We start from the raw sequence: 11,887 nt of genomic DNA on the forward strand, positions 1-11,887 counted from the left end.
TCAAGTAAAAGTAAAAAGTATAGAGATTTAAAACTACTCCTAGAAGTATAATTTTTTCAAAAACTTACTCAAGTAAATGTAACGGAGTAAATTTAACTCGTTACTACCCACCTCTGCTGTACAGTATGTGTCGACCTCTAGATATAATACATTATATTCACAGCTTCTACAATGTACAACTTAACCAATACCCTAGCATTGTGTATTTTCAGGCCAATAGCAACCACAACAATTAGTAGTTAGCTGGATAATAATTTTTCCTAATAGACCATAATATAGCTACGTTACTAACCTAAGGTTATCTGGGAGAGCATCGTAGCTCTGCTCGGGTCCTGCAGGTCTCTACAGAGAGAAGACGATAATTAATACAGCTCCATTGAGTAAGGCCTCACGAAGAATACATGATTCCAATGGTAAATTAGCTCAGTAAGGTAGCCGGTGGCTACAAGTTTTAGATAACGTTAGCAGTATAGCTAACGTTAAATGCTAACTTAAACAGCTTTACTAGCTAGCTGTAACGTAACACAACGAAACAACAAATGTCTAGTAACCATACTTGCAACGTAGATCACAGATAATATAATATATATATATATATATATATATATATATATATATATATATATATATATATACATTATATATATATATATATATATATATATATATATATATATATATATATATATATGAACAATACTTACACTTTATTAATCTTATAGTAATCCGCTATGGAGTGGCTTGTGTGTCCTCCAGACCAGACTCTGAGTCTATAACGTTAGTTTACCTGCACTGAGGCTGAGCTTTCACTCAAACTTTCCCTTAACACTCATTAGCCAATGGGGACGCACCACTGTAAGACCCGCCCACGCGAGATTTCTGTGTCAGAATCGCAAGCAAAAAGTCAGAGAGCGCAAAGGAGAAAGCTGGGAGCATGACTGCAAACGTGATGGAGAGAGCAAAAGACTGATCATTGAGAAAGAAGCAGAGGGAACTGTAAACAAAAGGACATAATATCAAACAAATAAAAGACCAATAGTTTACAACTACACAAATGTTTTGTTTGCAAGTTTTAAGTTTTACCTTTAAGGTGACCATTTTTTTTGCTTGAGTTAGGGTTACTTGAGAAGTTTTTCTTGGAATTAAAGTCACAAAACTAATCCCATAGTATTTCCTTATTTTAGAGAAAACCACACACACACACACACACACACACACACACACACACACACACACACACACACACGGCCAAACACATACTATTGCAAGCCACAACCACTTTATTCACTGCTGGATTTGGATATCAATAAATGTGTTGAACTAAAAGCGAAGGTTGCAGCGACTCTCTTACCGGAGGACATAGCCAGCTCGGGTAGCGCCAGAGAATAACGTACAAGGACTACAAGGACAATAACATTTCTGTTTTAATTCAAGGGAGTCTGGTGGAGAAATACATTAAAAAGCTCAAAATTAATCTATATTTTTTAATTTCTCCTTCTCCTTATACTTCTACATTATTTTAGTTATTAAAATGCTGTACATTATTTAATACTCTAGTAAAGTACCAGTATCTGGAGTTAAGTCCAGTACTTGAGTAAATGTCCTCAGTTCCAGTCCACCACTAACTGATTAATGAACTGAATGTGGATCTGTTGTTTCCCTCCTGACCTCCAGGCTGCGGCCTTCTTTCATTTTAAACTTTTAATCTGAAAAACCCGGACTGGGAGGAAGCGGAAGTCTCGTTGTTTGACTGGGATGTGTGGCTGGCGGCGGGATAGCTGTGCTGTTTGTTATTAGTGAGTTTGAAGAAGACAGAGCTCCAGGTAAACCCGCACACACTCAGCTCAACACTTTAAGAACTGCTCTTTTACACGGCACTCAGAGACAAGAGAAGACAGAGCTGCGCATGCGTTAGCTTCCCATTCGGCTGCTTAATGCTAACGGAGCTGAGCAGAAGCTAGCTAGCTCTTTCATATGGCTCTTTGTAGTTTAGCTTATTTAAAGCTAATGGACTTGCTCTTAATACTTGTTGTCTGGAGTTAGCACATCCAGGGTTGAAAGCACTTAATTGGAAGTCTCTTTGGATAAAAACGTCAGCTAAATAACATGTAATGTAATGTAATGTAGCAGGCTAGCTAGTAGTTCATATTCATGTGTTGTTGCATCAACGACGCTGAAGTTAGCTTCCCATTCGACCCCCGTTTGTTTTGGGGGGAAACGTTCCTTTGTTTGTTGTTTTTTTTTTTTTTTTTTTTTTTTTTTTTTTTTTTCTCTCTCTCTCTCTCTCTCTCTCTCTCTAACAAAGAGAAAAAGATAGAAAGTATTAGTATATGTGTGTCTGTAGAAAGTATTAGTATGTGTGTGTCTGTAGAAAGTATTAGTATGTGTGTGTCTGTAGAAAGTATTAGTATGTGTGTGTCTGCCAGCTGCTCCCATTGTTGACCTTGTTCTAAAATGGGAGAAAGCCAAGCCGTTCTAAATGTAGTGGATCTTCATTCTTTCTGAGAGCAGAAGTGTGGCCGACTTTCCCTCTGATCCAAACAAACAGACCGGAGCTGAACACAGATGATTATTACCGAGCTGTGGAGAGGCTCAGGAGCTTGGAACTTGTTAACCGGATCTATCTGCTTATTGATCAGCTCCCAGCGGCAAATTCCCTCCATACGCTTGGTTTGGAAAGTGCGTGTGTGTGGTTATGGTTACGGTAAACAGATGTTTAAAGTGAATGCTGATTGTGTTACCTTCAACATGCTGCCTATTCCAGTGTTAGGGGCGTAATATGTCATCCATACACACATACACGTCTATGTTCACAGTCATACACGGTTGGTCTGAATGAAATACACCCAGAATTTTAACCATGACCTTACTTCCTGCTTACTACTGAAAAATAAGATAAGTCAATAAATAGAATTCAGACTGTGGACTGAATATTTACACTGGATTTAAAGCCATGTAAAAGGGTTTTTTCATAGACTGTATGTTGGTAGACACACACGCACACTTTGTTGTTAGTAAGTTAGCACACATACACAACGTAGTCTGAGTGAGACAGGAAGACAGTTGTCTTCACAGCATATTTTTATTCTGTTCCAGGAGAACAGATATGGTGTGATATGAAATATAATGAAAGCAATAATCATTGTGTAGTTCTCCTCATCGACTGTCTTCTATCCTACATTCAGGAGTTTATGGAGAGAGAATTTTTTACGTTGCTCGTCCCTACAGCTTTGCACATGAGGATGGACGGTCCGTTGAGCTGAGGTGGACACATTAATGTTAACGCTGCAGTGTTTACCATTGGACATTAGCCTTGCAGCTAGCAGGGTTTCCTTCTGCTTATAGCTTAATCCTGACAAAACTGCACGGTTGAGTTTCAGCTTGCATGCACGTTCTGTAGCCTAACCAGAGCAGCTTATATTGGTTATATTAGAGAGAGCAACAAGTTAGCAGACTGCTGAGTCACCCTCTCTGCTCTCTGTCTGCTCAGCTGCTAAGACCGCTGGGCTGCGAAGCGTCTGCCATCAGCATTGTTACAGAACACAGTAAAGACTCTCCCCCTGAGCTGAAATGGAAACACTGTGCTAAGGGTTAAGTCCATGTTTTTCAGGGGGGTGACACCATTCACTTTACCGGCGGTATTGACAATAGGGCTTTGACTTTTGCCCAAAAATCATATTCGAAGTTCGTTTGTATATTAATATTCGAATATTTATTAATAATATTTTGACTTTTAAATGCCTTCAGTTTAAAAATAAATTAAGTCCGACCCTGGATTAACCACAAACAGTATGCTTTTGACGGGAAGTTCGGAGCTTTCACCGTAGCCTACGTAAGTGGTCTGATGTTTATACTTGTGTGCTGGTGTGTTTGTCGAGCCAGTGTGTGTGGGCGGTGTTGGCCACTTAGCGACTTTTTTTTCACAAAAGCGACTTTCTGTAGAAAAGACAGCGACTTTCTGTAAAATAAAAAAGAGTCGCCAGTATTGTCCAGCGAGCACGCAATGTATTTCTCTCCTGTGGCCGCCGAAAAAGTCACCTTTCTCTTCTGTTGTGTGACTGAGGAGCAGCGGCAGTCATACGCTACTCGCTGTATTGTTGTTTGTCTTGTCTTTATGTGTGTCTGCTGGCTGTACAAATATTTGCCCCTCGGGGACAATAAAGTTACCTTGACCTTAACCTCTCCATTACCGTTCCCCCTGCCATTCTCAACCATTCTCAGCTTTTGGGGGGGATTTTTTATCGGGGATTTGATACAGGTTTTGTCCCTTTGTTTGTCTGTCGTGCATACAGCCATATGGGTATAGTTAAAGGCAAACAGCTGCATGTTACTGTACATGTAGTCTCGCATTGCCAGATCTATCTCCACAGCACTGCGGAGTAAAGTCTGGCACACAGACCTTCTGGGATAGGAGAAAAAACTCTCTGGCTTGTTTGCATTTCTTTAAACCAATCACAATCGTCTTGGACGGCGCTAAGCTCTGGACGCAACAACTTTGGCTCTGCTGAATAGTCTCAGGAAGGAACTTGTTTAGGTGGAACATTTTCACCCCGATAGAAGAAACGCCATCTGCATGTTGACAGAGAGCAGGGCTCAGCTTTGAGACACACACACGTACGTGCGGTCGGAGCGAAGTTACTCTAGGAAACAGAACATTTTAATATAGTAAAACATGGTCAACTATAATTCACTCCCACCTCCCATTAGTTCTTCTAACCCTTGTATCATTATCTCTGCATGTTTCCACCTTGGGTCTACCAAAGGAGCCCTCAGCAGACATCAAGCTGGCGACCGTAGCAGGAAAGAAGGGCGAGGAGGAGGAGCAGCCTGCAGCACCTCCTGCAGCTGCAGTGGAGGAGGAGGAGGAAGAGGAGGAATATGTGGTGGAGAAGGTTTTGGACCGCAGAGTGGTGAAGGGAAGAGTAGAGTTTCTGCTGAAATGGAAGGGGTTCTCAGAGTAAGTATGAGTCTATAATATTAATACTTGGTCCTTATATATATGTGTATATATGTGTATATATATGTGTATATATATGTGTATATATATGTATATATATATGTGTATATATATGTGTATATATATATATATATATATATATATATATATATATATGTGTGTATATATATATGTGTGTGTGTATATATATATATATATATATATGTGTGTGTATATATATATATATATATATATGTGTGTATATATATATGTGTATATATATATATGTGTATATATGTGTATATATATATCTCTCTATCTCTCTCTTTCTATCACCTTTCCAGTGAGGATAACACATGGGAGCCGCAAGACAACCTGGACTGCCCTAACCTTATCACCGAGTACATGCAGAAACACAAGGAGAAGGAGGAGAAGAAGGAGGGCAAGAGGAAAGTTGTCAGTGAGGCCTCGGGAGACTCAGAGGAGCGAGGGAGCAAGAGGAAGGGGGAGGAGGTGAGTGAAGGAAAGAGGTTACTCCAGACTGAAGAGACCCAGAAATCTATCCACCTATCTATTGTTGATGAACAGCGCGAGGCCCCCACCTTTCCGCTTGCCACTTAGCTTGGGGTCCCCGTCTTGTTGGCCAGTGAGTTTACATTCCCCATCACACACGAAGGAATAGACGGCTTAAACCTCCATGCTTCCTCAGTAGCCTAGCCTTCACGCTAGCTCTGGCTCAGCATCCGCGTTAGTTACGCCTCAATTCCTCTGGGATGGGGTGGACAATGCCGGCGTGTCCCATTGTCCTCCGTCCAAACAGTTGTCCCCTTGAATAAACAAGGTTTTTACTGCTGTGGTCCAGTTTAATCGTAGCCGTATCTATAGGATAGAAGATATATACGTAAGGCGTGTAAATGATTTAAAAAAAAAAAAAAGAAAAAAGTTAGAAGAGAAAAAAGTTAAAAGGACAAAAACAGACATGTAACAGACGAGCTACAGAGAAGGCTGATAACGTTTTTTAAATAAAGTCAGTCATGGATAATATATAAAGTCCGGTGGTCTCTTTTAACTACAGCTTCTTTCTCTGCATTGAGTTGACAACCCTCTCAAATATAGACACACAAACAGAACAAATAATTAAAGTCTCAGATCCACTGTCTGTGATTGCAAAATTCTAGCTTAATTATTGTGACATGACAGCTATCAATATCCAAAGTAGCCGAACATCATGTCGCCTATTCATGTTTTTTCTTGAAGTTGGCAGTAACATGTCATATGTTTTTCATTAAATATATAGGACTTATAAGAATTTAATCCTTACCGTTTTCTCCGAGGAATAGCTCCTTCCTTAGGCACTGGATGAGGTCTGCTCACTCTGCTGGTAATTGACTCTAGGGGCAGCGTACGTCAAACACGTGTTCCACAACAACACCAGGCTGCCCGCAGATGCGCCTGTCTATTAATCGGCTTGATATTGGCCGATGCCGATTATGTAAAAAAAATGCCAAAAAAAATTGGCCGACCTGTAGTCCCACCTCCTGGATTTCGCCATGGATGTCTGACTATAAAGATACAATGTGCCTGTTCCCAGCATTAGCACAACTTTTTGCGATGGTTAGCTTGTTAACTGTGACGATATATGCTAAATGTTACGTCTCTTTCACATTAGCCAGTGACTGACCTATCTGGGTGCGTTTTGAGATGCCTGATGAAGTTCGACGTTGTTGATCCGGCATCATGTATCTTGGTGCCACACACCTTGCATGTAGCTGTTCACTTACTGCCACTGCTTACCAAGTTATTGAAAGCAAAACTAATGTCAAAAGGCACAACTCCAGGAGGACTTGGTGTTGCCTTCGTCAATGCATGTTTTAGATGTGAGTGCGTGCATATAAGGCATAACGCATGTGTTACGTTGCACATTATGGCAAAGGGCAGGGGACATGCAGCTCACCATACGTTTCCCCAACGTATATGCGCCAATAAAAGAAAATAGAAATACATTAATACATTTCGATTTAAAAAGCAGTAATTGCATGAAAACAGGTTGTTGACGAGTCTCGAAGCTCAAGTCCGAGTCAAGTCGGAAGTCTTTTGAGTCGAGTCTGAAGTCTGAAGTCAGCTGTTTGTGCGACCTAAGTGCTATCATGTATACTGTGTTGTTACTGATCTACATCATTAACTAGATCATAATTTGCACTGTTTGTGTTTTGTATGGCTCTTAACTACATCTCAGCAGTGATATAGACTGTCTATTCATATATATTGTGTTATAACCCTATCCTTTTCGCATATCCTTTGTCTTACTTACACCTCACTTTGCACTGGCTTTGTAATGACTACTTAATCTGCACTTTATGCAGCCTATTGTATTCTGTATTTTATTGAATGTGAAACTGTATGATGTCCTGCACGCTTATGCTTTTCTTGGCCAGGTCGCCGTTGCAAATGAGAACCTGTTCTCAACAGCCTACTTGGTTAAATAAAACGAAAGTGAAAGTCCAAATTACTTCAGCCGGACTCGACCTAGTCGCACCTCCTCAGCCTGACTTGAGTTTGAACTCTCCGGGCGTTGCCCTCCCTCTGCCCCTTCCCCCTCTCACGTTTTAGCCCGCTCTATTAACTCAGCTACAGCCTCGCATTTCTCTGACTCTTTTAGACGTGCCCTCCCCCTTTCCCTCGATGCTGACTTGTCACCATACACTCATATTGATGAGCTAGTCTCTATTTTTAACATATCGTGTACTGAAACCTTAGATCAGATAGCCTCCTTAAAGGAATACGCCACCGTTTGTTGAAATTGGGTTATTCGCCGTCTCCTCTATATTTATATAGGTGGGCAAACGCATTTTTGTCTCAATGCACGCATTGCCTTAGTCCGGCGGTGCCGTGGCTCGCTTAGCTTAGCGTAATGAATGGAATCCTTTGTGGCCGTGTAGCATGTCGTGATTAAAAGTGACCCAACAAAAAAAAAACACTAATTACTTCTTGTGGCCTGCGTACTCACAATGAGTAAAAATAGCAATCCAGATTGAAGAGTCTGCTGTTTTCTAGGCTCATATTTACTTGGGACTATATTGTGTGGAAGCCTGCTACTTGGTCGCAGAGATATCAGCAGCCTGCGGGGCTCCATGGGAAAACAGTGGCGTATTCCTTTAAAATTAAAACTTCTCAAGTCAAAAAACTCAACCCCCTGGTTGAATAGCTCCACAGAAGCTCTCCGTCAAGCCTGTAGACAGGCAGAACGGAAGTTGAAAAAAGATAAGCTTCACATCTCATGATATGTTTTCGCAACACCTGAAGCCCTACCAAGCCGCTGTCAAAAAGGCAAAATCAAATTATTTTAGTGAGTGTTCTTTTTAAAACTATTGATTCCTTTTTTAATCCGGCAAACACAGTTGACACCTACTTAACCTGTGAGGAGTTTGCTGATTATTCTATCTGTAAAATTGACCATATCAGATCACTTCCCAGCGTTGCATTTCTGTTACAACTCACAGTCCCACCCGCATCCTCCAGCATTTCACTCCTCTGTCCATTGAGCTGTCTGAGATAGTTTCTCACCTAAAGCCTTCATGCTGCCCCTCTGATGTCATCCCCTCTAGACTCTTTAAAGAAGAGTTTGATGTTCTTTGTCCAATTGTGTTAGCTATAGTAAACTGCTCCTTGTATACTGGTGTTGTCCCCTCTGGTTTTAAGCATGCAGTGGTGCAACCACTGCTGAAAAGAAAAAACAATTTTGACCCCAATGACCTTAGTAATTATAGACCCATCTCTAAATTATCTTTTATGTCCAAAATCTTGGAAAAAGTAGTTGTCCAGAAGATTTCCTCTTTCCTAAATAGTTTTAATATATTGGATAAATTCCAATCTGGCTTCAGAGCCCTCCGCAGCATGGAATCTGCCCCACTCAAAGTGTAGAATGACATCTTACTTACCATTGACTCTGGATCATGTGCATTGCTCATCCTCCTAGACCTCAGCGCTGCTTTCGACACCATCGATCATGGCATTCTTATTGATCGGCTGGAAAATGGAGTTGGACTACGGGGCTCTGTCTTAAGCTGGTTTAAATCATACTTGAAAGAAAGAACTTTCTCTGTGAAACTGGGTACTAAGTCCTCCTCTGCAGTGGGTATTAAATAGGGGTGCAACGGATCAAAAAACTCAAGTTTCGGATAGTTTCTCGGATCAGAGTCACGGATCGGATCATTTTTCGGATCAAAAAAACAAACAAAAAAAGACAAGACAAAAAAAAAAATCCTGCCTCACTCACTGCATTTATTGGCATTATCAGTTGTGACTGGGTGTTGGGTCAGTACCTGCGCAAGATGAGTGCTTGTGTGACTCGGAGAGGGGGCGTGTCTGCAGCACCGGACTTCTCATCTCCCAGTCTGCTGTGATGAAATGAGCGGTTATCGTCACATAGCTCTCCGTTCCCGTGTATGTCAGAACGTGGCTCAAGCACTTTCAGCATGTGTTTAAAGCCCTCGTTTTGCACAACCGAATATGGCCTCATGTCTGCACCTATAAACACACCGATAGCGTTTGTGATGGCTTTAGCCCGGTCTGATTGTGCAACAAGGGGCTGCTTAAATGCCGCGGTGATAAGCGGTTGTTGAGCAGCTTTCGTTTTCACTCCTGTCAGTGAAACACCGGGGTGATGTCGCTTCAAATGCGTGGCCATGCTTGATGTGTTTCCACTGTCATATGGCTTTCTTGTGCCACAGTGCCTACACACCGTCACGGTTTTATCCTCTAACCTCTTTCCTTCATCATATATATTTGACAGGGAAGCCAAAATGCTCCCATACAGGAGATTTAAATGACGCGGGGCGTTCAAGCTCCTCCGTTCCTGCCCTCACCATGACCACGCTGTGTGGACTGAACATGCGCACAACTTTTTTTTTTTCTTTCAGAAATCAATCCGCAGATCACGTGTGTGCCAAACCGAAGATATTTATCCGAACGGATCACGGATCAATGACGATCCGTTGCACCACTAGTATTAAATTAGGCGTCCCCCAAGGATCAGTTCTTGGCCCCATGTTATTCTCCCTATATATGCTGCCCCTTGGTTCTATCATTGAAAAGCATAACTTAAATTACCTTTGTTATGCTAATGATACACAACTGTACTTAACCATCTCCCCTGGCTGCACTTCATCAATTAATAAAATATTTAGCTGTTTGGAGGACATTAAATCCTGTATGGCAGTAAACTTCTTCCAGTTGAATGAAAAGAAAACTGAAATGATTTTATTTGGATCCCCCCTCCTCTACAAAAACCCTGTGCAATGCCCTAGGTGTTCTCTTTGACAGCTCTCTAAATTTTAATAAAGTCAGCTCGGTTGTTAAAGGTAGTTTTTACCAGCTTAGAACAGTAGCTAAACTGAAATACTTTTTTTTACAATCTCGAGACAATCATTCATGCCTTTATTACCTCACGCTTAGATCACTATACACAGCCCTAACACAATATAATTTAAACAGACTCAAATTAGGCCAGAATGCTGCTGCTAGACTCCTCACTGGCACCAAAAAATTTGACCACACAACTCCTGTTTTAGCTGAGCTTCATTGGTTGCCAGTGAAACTCAGAATCAATTTTAAAGTTTTACTTTTTGTTTTTAAAGCACTCCATGGTCAAGCCCCTCCATATATTTACGATCTCCTGTCCACTTACGCACTCAGGTCCACAACCCAACAACTCCTTGTCATCCCCCGGACACGCCTAAAACCAGAGGGGACCGAGCCTTCTCTGTAGTAGCCCCCTAACTCTGGAAGTCCCTCCCACCCCATATCAAACCATGTAATACAATAGCTAGTTTTAAATCAAATTGGAAGACACATTTTTACTCTCTTGCTTTTAACTCCCTTTGATTTTTGAGCTATGAACTGAACTCAACTTTTTCTTATCTTTTTGTATTTATAAACGTTATTCCATTGTTGCTGTATTCTATGTTACATTATTTTATTCTTCCTTTCTTTGACTATATTCATGGTACCTTGCACAATTGATTATCTATCTTTAAGGCATATTGTTTCTGCCTTCCCTGCTCTACCTGTAAAGCACTTTGGGTCAAGTGTTGTTCCTTTAAATGTGCTATACAAATAAAATTGACTTGACTCGACCTAGTCGCTCCTCCTCAGCCTTTTAAAGATAACTTTAATGAAGTAATGAGACTGGTCCTTTATTCAATCAAGTCACAAAATGACAACCGAAAACACTAAAGGTTTTGTCACAAACTTAAATGACTGGCTTCTCTCCTGTATAACTAACAGTTACACCGTTACTTATTCCGTATGTGTGGAGGAGAGAGAGTCACTTTACTCAGAGAACCGAGGTTAACAACTTAACCAAGCGTTTGCTGGCAGTAATTGAGACCAAATGTTTTGTACTTGAATGTGTCATTGTACAGTAGACAGAAAGAAATAACGCTTATTTTACTATTGTATGAGGGGGAAATCTGCGTGCATAAGGTGATGCAAAAGTGTGTGAAATGCGATCCACCAAGTCCGAGCGCCTGCCTAGAACATTCCTTCTACTTGTCTCCTCCTCCTTTCACTAGTAGCGCGAAGCGAACAACGAAAGTTGAAAGTTTTGTCTGGACAGACGAGGAGGTGGAGTTATTGCTCCAAACAATGCACACACGCGGCACACACACATGCGGCACACGCACACATGCATGCGGTACGCACAAACAAACACAAAAGGGGCACTCACACATGCAGCGCGCACACACACACACACACACACACACAGACACACACACAGTGCGATTTTACCCTTTAGACGGTGGAGCGTTTTTAAGATTTCCACTGTGGAGGGTGGTTTCACATTTTTTAACATGCTACTATCATGATACCTAGGCTACATCCACACTACTACGTATTGGTTTTAAAATGAATATCTTTGGCTACGTTTACACCTCATGTCCACGCTACAGA

At 41.2% G+C, this 11,887-nt stretch overlaps 1 pseudogene; it reads left to right on the top strand.

Annotated features, from left to right (window-relative positions):
- The first annotated feature begins 4,924 nt into the window (after nt 1-4,924).
- LOC120572636 overlaps nt 4,925-11,887 on the top strand; it is a 75,412-nt pseudogene continuing 68,449 nt past the window's right edge.

The sequence above is a fragment of the Perca fluviatilis genome, chromosome 14, assembly GCF_010015445.1.
Source record: "Perca fluviatilis chromosome 14, GENO_Pfluv_1.0, whole genome shotgun sequence".
In the NCBI taxonomy this organism is placed as follows: Eukaryota; Metazoa; Chordata; class Actinopteri; order Perciformes; family Percidae; genus Perca; species Perca fluviatilis.